The 23,721-nt window shown below is 37.0% G+C and overlaps 1 protein-coding gene across 4 annotated transcripts in view; it reads right to left on the bottom strand.

Moving 5' to 3' along the window:
* IMMP2L (inner mitochondrial membrane peptidase subunit 2) overlaps nucleotides 1-23,721 on the bottom strand; it is a 961,484-nt gene that overhangs the window by 623,235 nt on the left and 314,528 nt on the right. The window lies entirely within an intron of this gene.

The following is a 23,721-nucleotide window of genomic DNA, read 5'->3' as shown; positions in this document are numbered from 1 at the left end:
TAAACTTTTTATTTTATATTGAAATATAGCCAATTAACAATATTGTTATAGTCTCAGGTGGAGAGCAAAGGGACTTAGCCATACAGATACATGTATGCATTCTCCCCTGAATTCTTCTGCCATCCAGGCTGCCACATAACACTGAACAGAGTTTCTTGTGCTATTAGTAGGTCTTTGTTGATTATCCATTTTAAATATTGTTGTTCACTTGCTAAGTCGTGACACCATGGACTGTAGCCCATCAGACTCCACTGCCCATGGAATTTCCCAGGCAAGAATATTGGAGTGAAATGCCATTTTCTTCTCCAGGGGATATTCCTGACCCAGGGATCATCAAACGTGTGTCTCCTGCTTGGCAGGCAGGTATTTTACCACTGAGCCACCTGAGGAAGCAATTTTAAATACAGCAGTTTGGTTTTTTTTTCCCCCCAAACCAACAAATTTCTTTTTTCCTTCCTTTCTTTTTCTTCTTCTTTCATGATTTATTAATACTACATATCAGTCTTATATATAGCAAACACTCAATAATTAATATTATAAAAGCCAGGGAGATTGGAGAGGCATGAAGGTATCACATTCTTGCTTGCAGAGACAGATAAGACAGGGCAGCACTGAGTCCAGGGTCAGTCTAGAAACAGAATTCCAGCAGTTGCCTGTCTTTTCAGCCCTCACCCCATATAACCTAAAAGAAGGGTTTGACTGATAAGGATCTATTAAAAGGTAAAATATTTCTGTGAGAAAATGATAAAAGCTAAACAGAGAGTTGAATCAATATAGACATGTTATGGAGGAAAAAAAAATTTTCTTTTTGGTAATTTGTAATAGTGTATGGTACGTCAAAAAATCAAGGGCTTGCGATCAGATGGACCTAGTGTGAGTGCAAATCGTGCCACATATGAGCTGAATGACCGTGATTAAGTTCCGTATATTCTCTGAATCTTAATTTTCACAACTGTAAAAACAAGAGCAACAACTATCTTTCAGAATTATTCTGAAAATTAAGTTGGAATGTGTGCAAAGTACTTGCTGTAACTGCAGTTGTTGTAGCTTCCATTATTAGAGTGGAGGAGGAGTAGAGAAGATCAAGACACACCCCCTCCCGATCGAGCTGAAGAAGATGAATCAGCCTTGTCACTAAGCCCAAAGTAGCAGCAGCCCTTCCAGTGCCTCCGCCTTAGAACATCTTTCTCATATGAAAATCTGGACTCATTCCAGGTCTCTGCCAATTGGAACGACAATGACTGGCTCAAATCTCCATTACAATCAACACTATTCTATAACCAGTTTGCTATTCAAGCTACAGCTGTGAGTAAATACTACCTGCTGTCCTGAAACCACCTCCCTCACTTATTTGCCTTACGCAAATAGACTTTATTGTGAATAGCTTTCAGTATGATCAGATCTCAAAGCCAACATTCAGTATCCTAGACCCTACTTTCCACATGACCTAATTTATGCAAATGACACACTGTACCACTTTCCGCCATTAATTTTCACATACTTTTAATACAATTTGAATCTAAGGTTCTGACATTTAATGACAAGACAAAGACAAGTCATGCAAGAATTACAAACACCTTCTTTGTGGAATCCACCATATTTATCAAAATCTGGAAAATAAAAATAACTCTCTCTTAAGGTGAGGTTTCTAAAATTAGGTCTAGGTGACTGTAACTGAGAACAGACAACTTATGATGCATCTTGTCAACCCAGAAGACCAACTCTTTTCGTACTCTTTCCCTCTGATGACCCTCTCTGAAATTCAGAAAACTTAATCTCCCACATTTTCAACTGCTTATTTTTTACTGCCAAGTCCCATCAATTTGGCAAGTAGATGAGAGCAGTAATCACTGGAGAAAATGTAGGAGAAAAAAAATGAGCCAAATCATCTGATTTTGTTTCAATAGTCTTTTTAATCTGCACAATGAGTCAGCCCACGTGTTCCTACTAAAGGTAATTATGAGTATTTTGTAATTTTTGCTAAAAAAAAAAAAAAAAGCTCTTGTCTATAATAAAGCACGCTGTATCTTGTGTCCTTAAGGAAGAGGGATAGAAATAGTTGCTAAGGTAATAGTCTGGGATTAGCATCTTATTTTCATAATAATGAATGTTTTGACTTCAACAATGAATAGGTTTCCTTATTAGTACAATCAAAATTCAATTTGAATTAAGCTTTGGTAGTGGCTTTTAAGGAAACAAAGTACATCGATAATATAGAATGTTTCCTTAAGAATACAGAGTTACTGCTGTTTCCTTTTCTTCTAGTCAAAAATCAATGTCACACTATGCCATAATGAATGGCTGCTTGCCAGCTGCACTTAACTGACTGAAACTCATCATTCCTTTAAAATCTATTCTCCTAGCAAGAGTAATTTAATAACCTGACTTGAGTTTGTGATTTGATTCAGACGTAGCATCTAACCATGGTTTGGAAAACATTAAACACATAGGGGAAAAGGCTGTCTTGATTAGTATTACAGATGTTTACAACATAGCCAATTTTTAAAGGAAGGACAGGAACTACAGCCAATTATTAGTACAGATTCACACCTGTTGTCTGTCATGCTTCAAACTCCTAGGTGTGAGATTTAGTCAAGGCAAATGGAAATGAAGAAGGACCAGCTGCAAAACCTGATTTTGTTCTCAAACAGTAATTAAAAGGAAAAACTGCACAATGTGTCGTCTATATGACAATCCCATTATTTCATGTCAGGAATAGTTCCATTTTTTTTTTTAACAGATTTATGTTGCTGTCAAGTCTGTTATAAAGGCTAGTACTCATAGGTCTAAGCTATGGACCTAATTTATAGTATTGGTAGTCACTCCAATTAGCTTTGCTAAATTTCTCTTTCAAGCATGTTAGTCTGATGTCAGAAAAATTAAACATCATCACCTACCCCAATCCCCACTCCTAAATCTCTGCCACAGTGAACTATGTATTAGATATAAGACCTACTCAGACCTTAGGTCTTATAAATACTCAATGCTTTTAAAATGTAAACCATCAAGCACCGAAAACACACGTGGTAAAACTGTAATCCCTGAGCACATCTGGGGCAAGTCAATCCTACAGTTTTATCCACACACTCTTGCTCGAAACCCCTTAATATAACAATACCTTATGTTTTTATGTTTGAATTATACAGACATTTAATATTTGCATCTTATTTTCTAAGACAATGATATACGCTTTTAAATATGACCAATAAGAGTATATTCATCTGAAATATCTGTAAATATACTCTAAGTTACCATGGGTATGCCTCACTTGTGGAAAATAATTCCAATGTATAAGTAGATCTTTGCAAAAAAAAAAAAAGATCACCTTAAACACACTCATCATTGTTTTGTATCATGTATCAAATAGAAAATACGATCAGCTTCATCAAAACTTTATCTCTACAGAAGACAGTAAGTTGAATGCAAAGATGAAATATGCAAGCTTTGGAGCTAGACAAACACAGATGTAAAATCTGTGTCTACAACTTACTAGCTGTGTGATTTGAGGGTAAGTCATTTAACAGTTCTAAATGTTAAATTTCTCATCTGAAAGAAAGGAGATGATATTTGCTTCAAGTTAAATAACACATGTAAAGCATCAAGCATGAATAAAACAATTAAAAATATTAATGCCAATTAATGCCATTATCCGACTTACAAGAAATGATTGTTACTGACAGAGTATAACTGACCACAGCATTTATGAATCAAAAAAGCAAAGTGTTACTTATTATGGCATTTATAGTTAAGGACCAATGTCTAGTCAAATGAATACTGTTTTTCACTTTTAATATCTTCATACAAAAGTACAAATTACATTTATACACACACATATAAATATGTTTATGCATACACATACATATATACATATATATATATCTTTTCCACCAAGGAGGAAACCACTAGATTTTCTATGTCTCCAGATGATTTCTAGCATCAAATAACTTGAAACAAAATAAATGGACAAAAAAAAATTTTACAGTCAATGAAAATAGGTATTCACAATTATTGTTTAGGTATTTGAAGCCTGTAGGGAAAACAAATTTGTGAAATTTTAAGATGTCCTAACATTCTATTTGGAAAATATGATCCCCCTGACTCTACTATGAAAAATGCCCTTAATCAATCTGTGAAACAGATTTCTTTCCAGATAATGAAGAAGTGTTTACTGAGAGGGTTGTGCATTGTAGAACTATTTTGTTTTGAAGTGAAGGCTAAATTAAAAAGGATAATTGAGAAAATAGAATATTTGTTTCCCTTACCATAAATTATTGCTGAATATACTTTAGGGAAAGAGACAGCAAAAGAGAGCAGGATGAGGACGGGCATGTGCTGCTCAGCTATCACTCAGACTAGCAATAAATCAATCTCTTTGGGATGCTGATTTTAACACATGGCTAAAATATATCAGCAAAGAAAGAATCCAATCTCTTCCAAGATTATTTATGACAAAGCACCCCTAACTGAAGTCCAATTTGTTTGTGGAACTGCAGTCATTCTGATTCAACTAAACAATAAATGAAGCTGCCTTTCACAGTTCCAACTCTGGAGCATAAAAGAAAACAAAAAAGAAATGCATGATGACAATATTTCACAATCCGGGGACCCAGATAGAGGACCAGTGGGGAAAGCAGTTACTGAAGCAGTGGGAAAAAATCTAACAGGACTCAAAGAACAATTCATTAACCTAAACCACCCGTGTTCTTTGTGTATCACTGAGTGAGTCACTCGTGTCATGCAAATAAGCTAGCTGGGGGCTTTTCATTTTTTTTTAATTGCTCTTCCTTCTGAAGGCCTCCTGCATCACCAAATTGCCAGACATGTCAGATGACCACTCTAAATGTTCTTTCAACTCAACCAAAGACAAAAGCACAGCTAGACCATGACTACCAGATAGAAGAACAGCAAATACGAGCAGCTAAGAACAGAGATAGGTTAGAATTTCTCCAAAAAGCAAACAGAAATAATGTGCATGTTCCTCAGCTAATTAAGTTTGGACTCTGACATACTGTTATCTTCCACAATGACTCAATTATTTAGAAACAACCCATCATCCTGTTTTCTATAATCATTTCTTATTTTGTTACATTTAGTAAGGTGTATTTTACTAGGGAAGAAAAAGAAGACCATATGATATTTTTTGTCCTATAACAAATCTCTTTTTGTGCACTTTTCCTTGTGACTCAAGTGTCTAAAAGTGAAAAAGAGTGTTACCAAAAAAAAAAAAAAAAAACCTGCCATATTCTTTTTACCTCAAGTACATAGCAGTTTGCTTCAGAAAAACAGCATTTTTTAAACGACGTCACATTGTTTACTTGCCATTCAATCATTCTAGAAATATTTATTCTTTTATTATGAAATATATATTTATTAATATGCTGAATTACGAAATACTTAACATGCTGTAAGTGTTCACCATCACTAGTAATCCTCAATCTAAACCTCTTACAGAAGTAAAACCTGTAACATAACTGAAGCACCCTGTCAGGAGTGTACTCTGCACTAGCAAATTTCCAAGCTGTCAAGGTTGATATTCTTGCATTCAGTAGTTATTTCAACAGTTCTTAAAGTCCTCAGTGTACTGGGCTACAATTCTATATGACAGGGAGCTTGTATCTATTACAGAATTAAAACTTTCAATGTTAGAGAAGTAAAAACTCAACTCCATACATCTGCTTCTTATTAAAAATTGACAACCTGCTTCTAAAGATAAAAAACCATCTAAGAGGATAGTACTATTTCTATTGAACTTCCATCTTCCATATAAAAACATAATGCCACTCTATCAACTGCTTTCTTCGTGAGTTGTGTTCCCTAAAACAAGCTCTGTTCCAAAGGCCCACCTAGTACTCTCTCTCCTAAAAAACATCTCATATCTGTAAAAAGCTGTCACAAGAACAGAAAAGAGAAACAGAATTTGCTTTAACAAAAGGAGAGGAGAGCCTATCTCAGGATCTCACAAACCGTCACTTCTTAAAGTAGGTCATTCAAGAGTATGAAGAATGATCTTCCTTTCTATTCCACACTCACATACAGGATTCTCTCTATCAGGAATGAGTTCAACTGAAGCAATGGTTTATTCATCTGGTGGTAGGAATCATTACATATCATGCAACAGGTAGGCATCATCAACCAACAAAGCAAATGAAGTCAAAGAGTGTGCAGGTCTGTGCATGTGTGCACCGTGTTTATGAGTGTTTATGGGCTATTAGAAATATGCCAGTGAAAAAATTCTCAGTCAAGGATAAACTCAGATTTGACAAACAGATTACAGAGATATGAAGTAGTATGACTGATGAGCAAGCATCCTAAATGTTGTCACAGGGGTATTTTAAATGGTTGTCACACAATTTGAGAAGATAAAAGTTACTGGACCTTGCCATTGGAAAAGGGAAAGGGGGTAGGGAATAATTTGGGATGTAAGGCAGGAGAGAATAAGACTGACCAGCCTCTGAAGAATCATATGAGGCTCCAATGTTGCATTAGGCTTGAAGCCAACGCTAAATTGGACATTTTAAGCATTTAAATTAAAATCCTATTTTTAAGAATCCATGAAGTATCTATATAAGATTAGTAACACTGGCACAATATGCAGATAATTATTCAGAGATATCTTTTGATATTGTTTCTGATTCATGATGTTTTTTAAGTCTTAAGCATTAGAAAATGGTGTTTTCTATTGAGCATTATTCTAAAATCTTAGTCTTGCTGAAAATATGTTTAAAAAGTTACTAGTTTCCAAGATTGACAATGTCATTATTTACAAGAATGAATATTTAGAATTTGTATAAAAATGTTTTTTTAAAAGTAAAAATATGGTAAGCATCAAAACCTTGCAAAGCTTTTACTACTATCACCTATGCTTCCTCTAATTTATACAAATAATTTCAACTTTAAGTAGAAAATATGGTAAGAAAGAGAATATGGAAGATAAAAGACATTATAATCCAATAAAATTCTTTGCAATAAAAGGTCTTGCCTAGAGTATTTACGGGAAGCAAGGAAGGGGCTTAAGGGGAGGAGAAGGGGGTATGTGGTAGGGCATGGTTGGGGGAGATCTGTCACTTCTCCACTAAAATGAAACATTTCCCCAAACATAAACTACCTAAAGTTCAAAGATATGAGGGAATTATGACACATAAATGACACCAGAAAAACTTCAGAATCATTTATTTAATGAATATTCACCTGCAGAGAGTTGATGTAAAGGGAAACAAAGATGGTAGCTGCCGGGTCTTAAAGTGCCCTCAGCCAAGCATGGCGAGCAAGCTAAGAGGGAGATGAGGAAGGCTGTCCATGGAGGAGAAGGACAATGTGAAGCCAGATAAACGAGGGTGGGAGAGTGCTCCAGACAGGAGAACATGCAAGGCTCAGAGGTAAGAAGTCAGATGTGATTCTGTTTGGCTATGGGGACTGCCAGAAAATAAAGCCCTTTAGAGAAAGGCAAGGCCAAGGTCATGGCAAGCAACATCAATGATATATGGATGGAATCCCTCCAAGAGCTTTTGTCAGGGTGATCTAAAGATTGTGTTTCAGCAAAATCATACAAACTAACTGGGTCAAATTTACCAAGAATCACAAAGTCTGTATCAATTTGTATTAAAGCTCTCAAAACCTGCTACATCCAACTTTATCTAAAAGCTCACAAAAATCAAATGCTTTCAAAAAGCCAGGCAAGTAATATCAATATAAGCAAGTGAACAGGCCCAAAGGGGCCCGTAGTGAACTCAGAAGGTCTATGATAACTCAGCCTCCCAAACCACTACCTGACAGAGTTTTAGGTGCAGCATGCCCTGACTTAACATTTATTTAAAGAAAACCAGAAATCAAGATTCACAGGCAAAATACATTAATTTTTAATGGCAACTAAATAAATGTTTCTCAAAACGTTAAAGTACCATACAAAAATATTTTCAGAAATTATCTAACTCCACAGATTGCAAGACTGTTTAGAAGAAATTTATTAAGACACAGAGTACAGGTAACAAGTTATCTCAGATTTGAGCTAACATATTTCCCCAAATAGCTTCATTGGAAGAAATTTCTGAGTGATAAAAATTTGCTTTGGTGGCTATTAATGGTAGAGAAAAGTAAGGCAACCTGTTGTGTTCTCATTTGGGCAGAAATCTGCCTTAGTTTGGTTTGAATTTTCTCATCTCAAAGTTGATGGTCCTATGTATTCCTGAATGATCTTAAAAGCCTTTGAATATATGCAAATCTGCAAAGAGGAAAGCTTACAAATACAGACCGTAGCCAATATGCAACATTTTTTAAATTCGCCTATCAATCTCTGATCTGGTAAACAGAAATGAACACAGGATCCTATCTCATGGATGAAAAACTCCTCTGAAATAGGACATTTCACTCCCTAGTACTGTACTCACAGTACTATTTTAATCCTCCCAATGGACTGCCAGCATACCTAATACTAGTTTATAGTATAATTGACGAGCTCAAAGTATTAACATTTTATATACCAAAAAAAAAAAAAGATCAAGTTACTTACAAATGCTTATCTAGTCTGTAAATTTTGTTTCTAGAAAACAACCTTCAGTTCTTATCAATGCGGATTTCACATACCAAGCTTATACACAACTCTCCAATGAAATTCGAGTAATACGATGTCAAAAATTTTAATGATCCCATACTCAGATATAATCACTTTCTATTTTTAATCTATGTGCTTGTGTGCTATGTCACTTCAGTCGTGTCCAACTCTTTGCAATTCTATGGATGTGGAGCCTGGTAGGCTCCTCTGTCCATGGGATTCTCCAGACAAGAGTACTGGAGGGGGTTGCCATGCTCTTCTCCAGGGGATCTTCCCAAACCAGGGAATGAACCCACGTCTCTTAAGTCTCCTTCACTGGCAGATTGGGTTCTTTACCACTAGTGCCACCTGGGAAGCCCATTTTAAATCTATATTCCAAACTAATACATTAAGTAATTCTGGACTGATCAAACTTCTAGATCTATAAGCAATTCCGCCTGTACTCTAACAGCCCCTACTATTATAAACACCACCACAAGTACATCTTTTTTCCATTTCCACACACTTTTTAAAAACCCAAAATATAATAGTAACTGGATTTTTCTAAATAGGTCTACTAATGTGAACAATGGGATTCTTCGTTAGGAATTCATATTTCCCTTAAAACTGGGATTCAAAGCTTGTTTTGCTTATAATTATAGTTGATTGCAAATGTTGCAATCAAGTACCTTGGAATTCACCCAAAGTAATAAAAACCTTTGTACACACAAAAGCCTCATGAACTTTATTCACAATTGCCAAAACCTGGCATCAACCAAGACATCCTTCAGTAGGTGAATGAATAAGTATACTGTGGTCCATCCAGACAATAGAATATTTTTCAGCACCAAAAAGAAATGCACTTCAAGCCATGAAAAGACATGGAAGAAACTTAACTTAAAAGCTTATTATCAATACATTTTTAAAGCTTTTGTCCCATAGTGATCTACATGGGTGCGGATACTGAGACTAATTTCTCTTTCAAAAGTACTGCAAGTATCAAAATTAAAAAAAAAGATAATTCAACTACAAATTAAATATCATATTTTCCATGAGGTTAGAATGTTTTCTCAAACATATTACAAGTACAATATTTACAGCCACAATTTTAAACACAGTGTTTGAAAATTTCAGAGTATAATATTAGGGGAACAAAGGAATGGTGAGAGAGAAAGGAAGGTGGAGATCACTATACAAAGAAATTCTCCACTTAAAATGATTCATTATATCTTTATAGAGTACCGTCTAATAATATATAATAATATCATAGTATATAATTGACAAAAACGTTCACATATGTGCCACTTTGCCTTAATAAAACTCTGTGGGTTATGAATTATGAACACAAATTTTCAAGTGAAGAAAAAAATCAGCCTCAAGAAGGGTAAGCCCTAAGGTCCAGGATCTAAAAAATAAAGGAGCCACAGAGAGACAAGCAAGGATTTGAAAAGAGGTCTACTAATTTCAAAGCTCAGGCTCTGGTTCACATGAGCATTTCTAGGACAATCAAAGTACAGAGAGCATCCTGTAGTAATCATTGTTCGAACCGAACGTTCTAACTAAACATTAAAATTCTTTTCAAGAAAAGGTTATCTATATGCTGTTTCTAACTAGAAAATAACTCCCACATACTAGCTTTATCTGCATTCTATTATTCAAAGCCACAATTACCAAGGTATGTTTCTGGAGACAAGAAAAGCTTTTGCCTTTTTTTTTTTTTTTTTTCTTGTATTTTTAGAGATATTCAATAGTTCTAACAGTGTAAAGCCTCATCACTGAGAAGAATAAAACCATGAAAAATTTTCTCTCCAAAAAGAAACTAAAGCACAGTGATTTACACACAGAGATTAAACACTACTGTGCTGTTTCTTTGGAAAAACAAGATTGTTTTTACTTTAAACAAAAGAGTTAGTCACTTGATTTAGATAATATTCTAGCAAGCTCATAAAAAAATATAGCTTCTACTCTGCTTTTTGATTTAAAGTATTATGCTAATTAAGTTCTTAAATACAAAAACAGTTATTTACCAAAGTTACAGAGTAATAAAACAGCATTTGTAAAACTTCATTTTGCCTTTGAACCAAACAGATTTAAGGCCCCACATCTCCAACTGCTGCACATGTGAACTGTAATAATTTTTGAATTTGCAAAATAATGTTTGACTCTAATATTCAGTATTATATAAAAATACCATACTTACACAATTGTGTGGAATTTAGGCTCAGAAATATCATAAAATGCCTAACACTAAAGTGGTTACAAGTATGACCCTTGGGACACATTTTGGCTCATTGTGTAAGATACTATACGTTATTTCTTCTAATTCAGTTTGGAAACCAACTCCAAATGAGTAAAATATATCAAGGAAACCTCCCATTAAAGGAGGATTAAGACAGTAAAATACATTTCACTTTCACAAATAAACAGTTTCATTTTTTAAAGATACTTGCAGCTTCTCATTATCACATAGATGCTCACTTTATGTCCATTGTTTATAGAGTCTGCCTAGAGTGAAAAGTTTTTTAATTTGAGTAATAATATGAAGTGTTTTTCCATATCACAGGAAACTCATAAAACTGAGTGTCCCTCAAGTGATGCAAAGCAGCCCTTCAAGAATTTAACTCTCTGCCCTGTATTGCCCAAACATATCATGGTACACTGAATTCACACCCACTGAGAAAGAAGTTTTCAAAATTCCTGAATTCTGATGCCTCTAAAAGAAGGAAAACACAGGGCAAGAAGCTATTTCAGGTATTTAACATAGAAATACCTGAGTAGACCATCAACTCCACAGATCTGTCTAAATATGAAAGGAGTCTATCATTTTAATTTAATCACCTTATACTGTCTATAATTAATAAAAATAGACTAGACTTACACAATTATATTCCAGAAAAATACCACAAGTTTTTCCTTCAAGGGGTTTATTAGATTATGATCTTAATATAATCCAACCAGAAACACAAAGCATTGCCAGATTCTCTAAGGAAAAAAAACAAGACTTAATTTGGTTAGCAGCGTTTCATGTAGAACTTATAATTCCTCCTGAAAGATGCCATTTCTCTTACTAAAAGAGAATAATGTGCAATAGTCTATAATATATATTAATAAGGGTGGTTATTCAGTTATTTTGTTTTAACTGAAAATTAATCCAAAGCCTGTCATTCTGTAGGACAGATTGATTCAGGTCACCCGTTACTAAATTAAACATTTTCTGCTTTCACTGCATCTCATTAAACATGCTACAGCAAGTTTAAATAACTCAGTGCTTTCATTTGCACAGTCACCCATTTTGTTATTGTTTACAGCAACCTAATTTGGCACATAATAATTCAGGCAGCATCGGTTTCATATTACACTGAAGTATTCATTTTTAATATAATTGCATTCTTTCGTCCAACAAAAGCTAGTTCAGTGGGGATTTTACTCAAGTGATTCTTCAATTATTATACAAGGCAAATTCTTCTAAGACTTTGCACCTCTCTTTGCCCTACTGATTCACTTCTCTATAAATTAAAAACTCATTATGAGCTTATTTAAAGTAACTTACTTGCTTAAACAACACAGTGAATGATTACTCTGGTACAAAATATACGCCCCTATACATATCTAAAACACGTTTTTCCAAAGGCCATTTGAACCAATAATTAAACAAAGCATGGGGAGGCGGTCCTAAGATGGTGGAAGAATAGGACAGGGTGACCACTTTCTCCCCCACAAATTCATCAAAAGAACATTTGAACGCTGAGTAAATTCCACAAAACAACTTCTGAATGCTGGCAGAGGACATCAGGCACCCAGAAAAGCAGCCCATTGTCTTCTAAAGGAGGTAGGAAAAAATATGAAAGACAAAAAGAGAGACAAAAGAGGTGGGGACGGAGCTCTGTCCCGGGAAGGGAGTCTTAAAAAAAGAGAGAAGTTCCCAACCCAGGGATTGAACCCGGGTCTCCTACAATGCGGGAGAAGGAGAAGGCAACCCACTCCAGTACTCTTGCCCGGAAAATCCAATGGACTGAGGAGCCTGGTAGACTACAAGTCCATGGGGTCGCAAAGAGTCGGACGCGACTGAGCAACTTCACTTTCACTTCCAAACACCAGGAAACACTCTCACTGCCGAGTCTGTGGCGAGTCTTGGGACCACAGATGGCAACATAATCGGGAGGAAAAATAAGTAAATAATTAAAACTCACAGATTAGGAGCCCAGTGGTAACTCTCCTAGTGGAGAAGCAGCACAGAAGCCTGCACCCGCCACTAGCAAGTGGGGGCTGGGCAGGGCAGTGCGGGCTGCATTGCTTAGAGTAAGGACGGGCCTGAATGCCCCAAGGGCAATCTGAGGGAACTAACTTGGGCTAGCAAACCAGAATGTGGGATAGATACGACACGAAAAGCCCTAACCTAAAACACCGCCAGGCCCACTCACAGAACAAAGGACTGAGCCAGCTGCAGACCAGCCTCTCCTCCTTCAGTGACAGGCAGGCAAGGGCAGCCAGAGCCTGAAGGGGGCAATCATGGCCCCAGAGAGGTATTATCTATCAAACTGCAAGCAGGCTTCTTTGCTAACCCACTTCTTGGGATTCTGGATGGTAAACATCCTCCTGAGAAGGTGTGCCAGTTGTACATCCAGAAAACCAAGCGGCAGGGACGACGGAGGCAATAAGTTGCAGCAACCGCACTGGCCAAACACCTGGTCACCTGAGCTGCTCAGACCTGGGAAGGGCACAAAACGCAGGCCCAACCGAGTCTGCGCCTCTGAGGACTACCTGAGTGCTTGAACCTGAGCGTCTTAGACCTGGGAGGTACATGCAGCCCATGGCCAGCCTCAGACAGTTCCCAGAAGAGCAACCTATAGCCTAAGCAGTGTAGACAGGGAAAGCGGGGGCAAACCCAGTGTGGCCGAGATACTACAAGCACACGCCAGGGTTATTTGTTTGCAGCGTCCCTCCCTCCCCACAGGACGACTAAACAAGTGAGCCTAAAAAAGTGTCCGCTACCGCCCCCTTGTGTCAGGGCAGAAATTAGACACTGAACAGACCAGCAAACAGAAGCAGCTAAAACAGAGGGAACCACCTTGGAAGTGACAGGTATAATAGATTAAAACCCTGTAATTAGTACCAACTACATAATGCCAAAGAATGCTCAACCTACCGCACAATTGCATTCATCTCACACGCTAGTAAAGTAAAGCTCAAAATTCTCCAAGCCAGGATTCAGCAATATGTGAACCGTGAACTTCCTGATGTTCAAGCTGGTTTTAGAATAGGCAGAAGAACCAGAGATCAAATTGCCAACATCCGCTGGATCATGGAAAAAGCAAGAGAGTTCCAGAAAAACATCTATTTCTGTTTTATTGACTATGCCAAAGCCTTTGACTGTGTGGATCACAATAAACTGTGGAAAATTCTGAAAGGGATGGGAATACCAGACCACCTGACCTGCCTCTTGAGAAATTTGTATGCAGGTCAGGAAGCAACAGTTAGAACTGGACATGGAACAACAGACTGGTTCCAAATAGAAAAAGGAGTACGTCAAGGCTGTATATTGTCACCTTGTTTATTTAACTTATATAAAGGGTACATCATGAGAAACGCTGGACTGGAAAAAACACAAGCTGGAATCAAGATTGCCGGGAGAAATATCAATAACCTCAGATATGCAGATGACACCACCCTTATGGCAGAAAGTGAAGAGGAACTCAAAAGCCTCTTGATGAAGGTGAAAGTGGAGAGTGAAAAGGTTGGCTTAAAGCTCAACATTTAGAAAACGAAGATCATGGCATCCAGTCCCATCACTTCATGGGAAATAGATGGAGAAACTGTGGAAACAGTGTCAGACTTTATTTTTCTGGGCTCCAAAATCACTGCAGATGGTGACTGCAGCCATGAAATTAAAAGATGCTTACTCCTTGGAAGGAAAGTTATGACCAACCTAGATAGCATATTCAAAAGCAGAGACATTACTTTGCCAACAAAGGTTCGTCTAGTCAAGGCTATGGTTTTTCCTGTGGTCATGTATGGATGTGAGAGTTGGACTGTGAAGAAGGCTGAGCGCCGAAGAATTGATGCTTTTGAACTGTGGTGTTGGAGAAGACTCTTGAGAGTCCCTTGGATGGCAAGGAGATCCAACCAGTCCATTCTAAAGGAGATCAGCCCTGGGATTTCTTTGGAAGGAATGATGCTAAGGCTGAAACTCCAGTACTTTGGCCACCTCATGCGAAGAGTTGACTCATTGGAAAAGACTCTGATGGTGGGAGGGATTGGGGGCAGGAGGAGAAGGGGACAACAGAGGATGAGATGGCTGGATGGCATCACTGACTCGATGGACATGAGTCTGAGTGAACTCTGGGAGTTGGTGATGGACAGGGAGGCCTGGCGTGCTGCGATTCATGGGGTCACAAAGGGTCAGACACGACTCAGTGACTGATCTGATCTGATCAGACATAGGAAGAGGCCTATAGATCTTGAGAAATATAAGCTGGATCAAGGAACTATCTGAAAATGAACTGACCCCACACTGCCCATAACAAACCAGAGAAAGTCCTAGATATATTTTTACTATTTTTACTATCATTCTTTAATTTTTTTTAGTCCTCTATTACTCCTTTAATTTTCATTTTTATAACCTATTTTGCAAAAAGAAGGACCCTATTTTTTAAAAGCAAACTTCATATATATATATATATTTTATAATTTTTGTGACTTTGTTCTTTTCTTTAATATTGTATTTTTGAGAATCCAACCTCTACTCTAGATTTTTAATTTTTGCTTTTTGGTATTTGTTATCAATTTTTTACCTTTAAGAACCCAATCTTCGGTACCCATTTTTACTTGAGAGTGAGATTACTGGCTTGACTGCTCTCTCCTTCTTTGGACTCTCCTTTTTCTCCACCCAGTTGCCTCTATCTCCTCCCTCCCCCTTCTCTTCTCTACCCAACTCTGTGAATCTCTTTGTGTGTTCTGGATGGTGGAGAACACTTAGGGAAATGATTACTGGCTGGATCTGTCTCTCTCCTTTTGATCCCCCCCTTTATCCTCCTGGCCACCTCTGTCTCCTTCCTTCCTCTTCTCTTCTCTGTATAACTCCATGAACATCTCTGAGCGGTCCAGACTGTAGAGCGCACATAAGGAAGTGATTACTGGCTAGCTTGCTCTCTCCTCTTTTGATTCCACCTCATCTCATCCTGGTCACCTCTATCTCCCTCCCCCCTCTTCTCTTCTCCATGTAACTCTGTGAACCTCTCTGGGTGTCTCTCACTGTGGAGAACATTTCATCTTTAACCTAGATGTTTTATCAACAGGGCTGAATAGATGGAGAAGTCTTGAGGCTACTGTAAGAATAAGACTGAAAACCAGAAGCAGGAGGCTTAAGTCCAAATCCTGAGAACACCAGAGAACTCCTGACTCCAGGGAACATTAATCGACAGGAGCTCATCAAACACCTCCATGCCTACACTGAAACCAAGCACCACCCAAGGGCCAAGAAGTTCCAGGGCAAGACATACCATGCAAATTTTCCAGCAACACAGGAACACAGCCCTTAGCTTCAATATACAGGCTGCCCAAAGTCACTCCAAACCCATTGACATCTCATAACTCATTACTGGACACTTCATTGCACTCCAGAGAGAAGAAACCCAGCTCCACCCACCAGAACACTGACACAAGCTTTCCTAACCAGGAAACCTTGACAAGCCACCCATAAAACCCCACCCACAGTAAGGAAACTCCACAATAAAAAGAACTCCACAAACTGCCAGAATACAGAAAGGGTACCTCAAACACAGGAATATAAACAAGATGAAGAGATAGAGGAATACCCAACAGGTAAAGGAACAGAATAAATGCCCATCAAACCAAACAAAAGAGGAAGAGATAGGGAATCTACCTGATAAATAATTCTGAATAATGATAGTGAAAATGATCCAAAATCTTCAAATCAAAATGGAATCACAGATAAATAGCCTGGAGACAACGATTGAGAAGATGCAGGAAAGGTTTAACAAGGACCTAGAAGAAATAAAAAAGAGTCAATATATAATGAATAATGCAATAAATGGGATCAAGAACACTCTGGAGGCAACAAATAGTAGAATAATGGAGGCAGAAGACAGGATTAGTGAGGTAGAAGATAGAATGGTAGAAAGAAATTAATCAGAGAGGAAAAAAGAAAAACGAGTTAAAAGAAATGAGGACAATCTCAGAGACCTCTGGGACAATGTTAAATGCCCCAACATTCGAATCATAGGAGTCCCAGAGGAAAACAAAAAGAAAGACCAATACTTGAGGACATAATAGTTGAAAACTTCCCTAAAATGGGGAAGGAAATAATCACCCAAGTTCAAGAAACCCAGAGAGTCCCAAACAGGATAAACCCAAGGCGAAACACCCCAAGACACATATTAATCAAATTAACAAAGATCAAACACAAAGAACAAATATTAAAAGCATCAAAACAACAAATAAAACACAAGGGGATTCCCATATGGATAACAGCTAATCTTTCAATAGAAACTCTTCAGGCCAGGAGGGAATGGCAGGACATACTTAAAGTGATGAAAGAAAATAACCTACAGCCCAGATTACTGTACACAGCAAGGATCTCATTCAAATATGAAGGAGAAATCAAAACTTTACAGACAAGCAAAAGCTCAGAGAATTCAGCACCACCAAACCAGCTCTCCAACAAATGCTAAAGGATCTTCTCTAGACAGGAAACACAAAAAGGGTGTATATACTTGAACCCAAAACAATAAAGTAAATGGCAACAGGATCATACTCATCAATAATTACCTTAAACGTAAATGGGTTGAATGCCACAACCAAAAGACAAAGACTGGCTGAATGAATACAAAAACAAGACCCCTATATATGTTGTCTACAAGAGACCCACCTCAAAACAGGGAACACATACAGACGGAAAGTGAAGGACTGGAAAAAGATATTTCATGGAAATAGAGCAATACTCATATCAGATAATAAATAAATTATTACTAAATAAATACAGGAGTAGCAATACTCATATCAGATAAAATAGACTTTAAAAGAAAGGCTGTGAAAAGAGACAAAGATGGTCACTATATAATGATCAAAGGATCAATCCAAGAAGAAAATATAACAATTATAAATATATATGCACCCAACATAGGAGCACCGCAATATGTAAGACAAATGCTAACAAGTATGAAAGGGGAAATTAATAATAACACAATAATAGTGGGAGACTTTAATACCCCACTCACACCTATGGATAGATCAACTAAACAGAAAATTAACAAGGAAATACAAACTTTAAATGATACAATCGACCAGTTAGACCTAATTGATATTGAGAAGGCAATGGCATCCAACTCCAAAGTTCTTGCCTGGAGAATCCCAGGCAAGGGACAGGGGAGCCTGGTGGGCTGCTGTCTATGGGGTTGCACAGAGTTGGACACGCCTGAAGCGACTTAGCAGCAGCAGCAGCAGCAGCAGCAGCAGCATAGGATATTCCACCCCAAAACAATGAATTTCACCTTTTTCTCAAGCGCACACAGAACCTTCTCCAGGATAGATCACATCCTGGGCCATAAATCTAGCCTTGGTAAATTCAAAAAAACTGAAATCATTCCAAGCATCTTTTCTGACCACAATGCAGCAAGATTAGATCTCAATTACAGGAGAAAAACTATTAAAAATTCCAATATATGGAGGCTGAACAACACACTGCTGAATAACCAATAAATCACAGAAGAAATAAAAAAAAAAAATCAAAATATGCATAGAAAAGAATGAAAATGAAAACACAACCCAAAACCTGTGGGACACTGTAAAAGCATTGCTAACGGGAAGGTTCATAGCAATAAAGGCATACCTCAAGAAAACAAGAAAAAAGTCAAATAAATTACCTAACTCTACACCTAAAGCAACTAGAAAAGGAAAAAATTAAGAACCCCAGGGTTAGTAGAAGGAAAGAAATCTTAAAATTAGGGCAGAAATAAATGCAAAAGAAACAAAAGAAACCATAGAAAAAAATCAACAAAGCCAAAAGCTGGTTATTTGAGAGGATAAATAAAATTGACAAACCATTAGCCAGACTCATCAAGAAACAAAGGGACAAAAATCAAATCAATAAAATTAGAAATGAAAACGGAGAGATCACAACAGACAACACAGAAATACAAAGGATCATAAGAGACTACTATCAGCAATTATATGCCAATAAAATGGACAACGTGGAAGAAATGGACAAATTCTTAGAAAAGTACAACTTTCCAAAACTGGACCAGGAAGAAATAGAAAATCTTAACAGACCGATCACAAGCAAGGATATTGAAACTGTAACCAGAAATCTTCCAGCAAACAAAAGCCCAGGTCCAGACGGCTTCACAGCTGAATTCTACCAAAAATTTAGAGAAGAGCTAACATCTATCCTACTCAAACTCTTCCAGAAAATTGCAGAGGAAGGTAAACTTCCAAACTCATTCTATGAGGCCTCCATCACCCTAATACCAAAACCTGACAAAGATGCCACAAAAAAAGAAAACTATAGGCCAATATCACTCATGAACATAGATGCAAAAATCCTTAATAAAATTCTAGCAATCAGAATCCAACAACACATTAAAAAGATCATACATCATGACTGAGTGGGCTTTTTCCCAGGGATGCAAGAATTCCTCAATATCTGCAAATCACAATGTAATACACCACATTAACAAATTGAAAAATAAAAGCCATATGATTATCTCAATAGATGCAGAAAAAAACCTTTGACAAAATTCAACATCCATTTATGATAAAAACTCTCCAGAAAGCAGGAATAGAAGGAATATACCTCAACATAATAAAAGCTATATATGACAAACCCACGGCAAACATTATCCTCAATGGTGAAAAATTGAAAACATTTCCCCTAAAGTCAGGAACAAGACAAGAGTGCTCACTTTCCCCACTACTATTCAACATAGTTTTGGTGGTTTTGGCCACAGCAATCAGAGCAGAAAAAGAAATAAAAGGAATCCAAATTGGAAAAGAAGAAGTAAAACTCTTACTGTTTGCAGATGACATGATCCTCTACACAGAAAACCCTAAAGACTGCACCAGAAAATTACTAGAGCTAATCAATGAATATAGTAAAGTTGCAGGATATAAAATCAACACACAGAAATCCCTTGCATTCATATACACTAATAATGAGAAAATAGAAAGAGAAATTACGGAAACAATTCCATCCACATTGCAACAAAAAGAATAAAATACTTAGTAATATATCTACGTACAGAAACTAAAGACCTATACATAGAAAATTATAAAACACTGGTGAAAGAAATCAAAGAGGACACCAATAGAGGGAGAAATATACCATGTTTGTGGATTGAAAGAATCAATATAATGAAAATGAGTATACTACCCAAAGCAATCTATAGATTCAATGCAATCCCTATCAAGCTACCAAAGGAATTTTTCACAGAGCTAGAACAAATAATTTCACAATTTGTATGGAAATACAAAAAACCTCGAATAGCCAAAGCAACCTTGAGAAAGAAGAAAGGAATTGGAGGAACCAACCTGCCTGACTTCAGGCTCTACTACAAAGCCACAGTCATCAAGACAGTATGGTACTGGCACAAAGACAGAAATATAGATCAATGGAACAAAATAGAAAGCCCAGAGATAAATCCACGCACCTATGGACATCTTATCTTTGACAAAGGAGGCAAGAATAAACAATGGGGAAAAGACAATCTCTTTACCAAGTGGTGCTGGGAAAACTGGTCAACCACTTGTAAAAGAATCAAACTAGAACACTTTCTAACACCATACACAAAAATAAACTCAAAATGGATTAAAGATCTAAATGTAAGACTAGAAACTATAAAACTCCTAGAGGAGAACATACGCAAAACACTCTCAAACATAAATCACAGCAGGATCCTCTATGACCCACCTCCCAGAATATTGGAAATAAAAGCAAAAATAAACAAATGGGACCTAATTAAACTTAAAAGCTTCTGCACAACAAAGGAAACTATAAGCAAGGTGAAAAGACAGCCTTCAGAATGGGAGAAAATAATAGCAAATGAAGCAACTGACAAACAACTAATCTCAAAAATATACAAGCAACTCCTGCAGCTCAATTCCAGAAAAATAAATGACTCAATCAAAAAATGGGTCAAAGAACTAAACAGACATTTCTCCAAAGACATACAGGTGGCTAACAAACACATGAAAACATGCTCAACATCACTCATTATCAGAGAAATGCAAATCAAAACCACAATGAGGTACCATTTCACGCCAGTCAGAATGGCTGCAATCCAAAAGTCTACAAATAATAAATGCTGGAGAGGGTATGGAGAAAAGGGAACCCTCTTACACTGTTGGTGGGAATGCAAACTAGTACAGCCACTATGGAGAACAGTGTGGAGATTCCTTAAAAAACTGGAAATAGAACTGCCTTATGATCCAGCAATCCCACTGCTGGGCATACACACTGAGGAAACCAGAAGGGAAAGAGACATGTGTACCCCAGTGTTCATCGCAGCACTGTTTATAATAGCCAGGACATGGAAGCAACCTAGATGTCCATCAGCAGATGAATGGATAAGAAAGCTGTGGTACATATACACAATGGAGTATTACTCAGCCATTCAAAAGAATACATTTGAATCAGTTCTAATGAGGTGGATGAAACTGGAGCCTATTATACAGAGTGAAGTAAGCCAGAAAGAAAAACACCAATACAGTATACTAACACATACACATGGAATTTAGAAAGATGGTAATGATAACCCTGTATGCGAGACAGCAAAAGAGACACAGATGTATAGAACAGTCTTTGGGACTCTGTGGGAGAGGGCAAGGGTGGGATGATTTGCAAGAACGGCACTGAAACATGCATAATATCATATGTGAAATGAATCATCAGTCCAGGTTCAATGCATGATACAGGATGCTCAGGGCTGGTGCAATGGGATGACCCAGAGGGATGGTATGTGGAGGGAGGTGGGAGGGAGGTTCAGGATGGGGAACACGTGTACACCAGTGGCGGATTCATGTTGATGTATGGCAAAATCAATACAATATTGTAAAGTAATTAGCCTCCAATTAAAATAAATAAATTTATATTTAAAAAAATAAATAAAGCATGTTTTTTTAAAACAATTTTTCCTAGTACAATAATGTATCAGTATTAAACCCCACCACTTTGGCATGAAGACTACTAAATAAACATCAATAAAATAATGATAACTAAGATTTGTTCTTATGTGCTTCTTTCTATCACAATTTGAATGAAGCAGATATTTGGAGAAATGAATTAAAGATCAGTTCACTTGTCATCCTTCATATGTGGGTTGATCACAAAGAACTACAAGGTAAATACTTGAGAAGAAAAAAGGTGAATTGATTCAAAATAAGAAGATCAAGGGTAAAATACTCACAAATATGTGTTAACAAATGTTCACAAAATAGCAGGAAGTCTTCAATTAATCACTAAGCACCCTCTCATGTTTGTGTATCTTGTATCTTCTATGCAATGGCTCATATTTATAGCAATGTCTTCAAAAATACTGGTTTTATGAAAATAAGAGCATATTTTTAAGTTAACATGTTAAATTTTCATTTTACAGTACTTAGAGTTACTAGCAAATAACTGAGGAACCAAAACATTAATTTTCTAAACTGTAACCTGAATTCAGGAATATTGAGATCAAACTCTACTGGTCCTATGGCCAGTTCACTACACAGCAGAATCTAGTATTAAGGTAGACTGTTTTGGACTTGGTCTAAAAAGACCATATTAAATTAAAGCAAAACAGATTTTATATTTGGGGGAACACCTATAAGTCAAGTGAAGATTTATATTAACAAGAATCTTTTCATAACAATATTTTCTATACCTTATAAACCTATTTCCCAAGACATTTTAATCATAATGCATTGCACTGCTGAAAAATAGTTATAAGAATTAGTTGTTTTTATGTGAAATATATGAGAAAGGGATTGTTTTCTCTAAAGAACTAAGCAATTGCAACAGGTATTACAAATTACAGGAATATAAATTATATACGTGTGTATGCTAAGTCGCTTCAGTCGTGTCTGACTCTTTGCAACCCTATAGACTATAGCCCACCAGGCTTCTCTGTCCATAGGATGCTCCAGGCAAGAATACTGGAGTGGGTTGCTATAACCTCCTCCAGGGGATCTTCCTGACCCAGGGATCGAGCACATTTCTTCTGCAGCTCTTGCATTACAGGCATATTCTTTACTGCTGAGCCACCCAGGAAGCTGTAAATTATATATAGAAATTTTCTATTTACCCAATTAATAAAGTTTGCCATGTAACAAGTTTAATAAAAGCCATGCTGCTAAGTCACTTCAGTCGTGTTCGACTCTGTGCAACCCCGTAGACAGCAGCCCATCAGGCTCCCCCATCCCTGGGATTCTCCAGGCAAGAACACTGGAGTGGGTTGCCATTTCCTTCTCCAATGCATGAAAGTGAAAAGTGAAAGTGAAGTTGTTCAGTCGTGTCTGACTCTTTGCAACCCCATGGACTGCAGCCTACCAGGCTCCTCCATCCATGGGAATTTCCAGGCAAGAGTACTGGAGTGGGGTGTCATTGCCTTCTCCGAATAAAAGCCATACCAGCCTAAATTAGTGAATCAGTAGATAAAAATTGCAATTTAAAAATTATCACTTATTAATCTTTGATTTCAGTGTAAACACACATGGAGATGATAAAGCATGTGGTGGAAATGACAAATTTGATATTTGGAATCAAGAATAAAAATTCTAAGAGGCCAAGAGTTGTGAGTCTTGGTAGAAAATGTGCCCTCTCTAGTTACCAGCCTAAATTAGTGAATCAGTAGATAAAAATTGCAATTTAAAAATTATCACTTATTAATCTTTGATTTCAGTGTAAACACACATGGAGATGATAAAGCATGTGGTAGAAATGACAAATTTGATATTTGGAATCAAGAATAAAAATTCTAAGAGGCCAAGAGTTGTGAGTCTCGGTAGAAAATGTGCCCTCTCTAGTTAACACTTGACTTGTAGTGTAATATAATAATTTCGTGGGTCAAAAGATTTCCATTAACTTCTTTAACTTGACCTATTCTATAAAATCACAAGGATTCATAGTGGCTGATTTCTCCAGGGCCTTTAAGGATGGGGTAAAGATGAGCAAGTCTCTTGCTCAAAAGGCCCTTCTCAAA

Source organism: Bos taurus, chromosome 4, assembly GCF_002263795.3.
Source record: "Bos taurus isolate L1 Dominette 01449 registration number 42190680 breed Hereford chromosome 4, ARS-UCD2.0, whole genome shotgun sequence".
NCBI lineage: Eukaryota > Metazoa > Chordata > Mammalia > Artiodactyla > Bovidae > Bos > Bos taurus.
The sequence above is the reverse complement of the archived record's forward strand: the minus strand, read 5'-3'. Positions and strand labels throughout refer to the sequence as shown.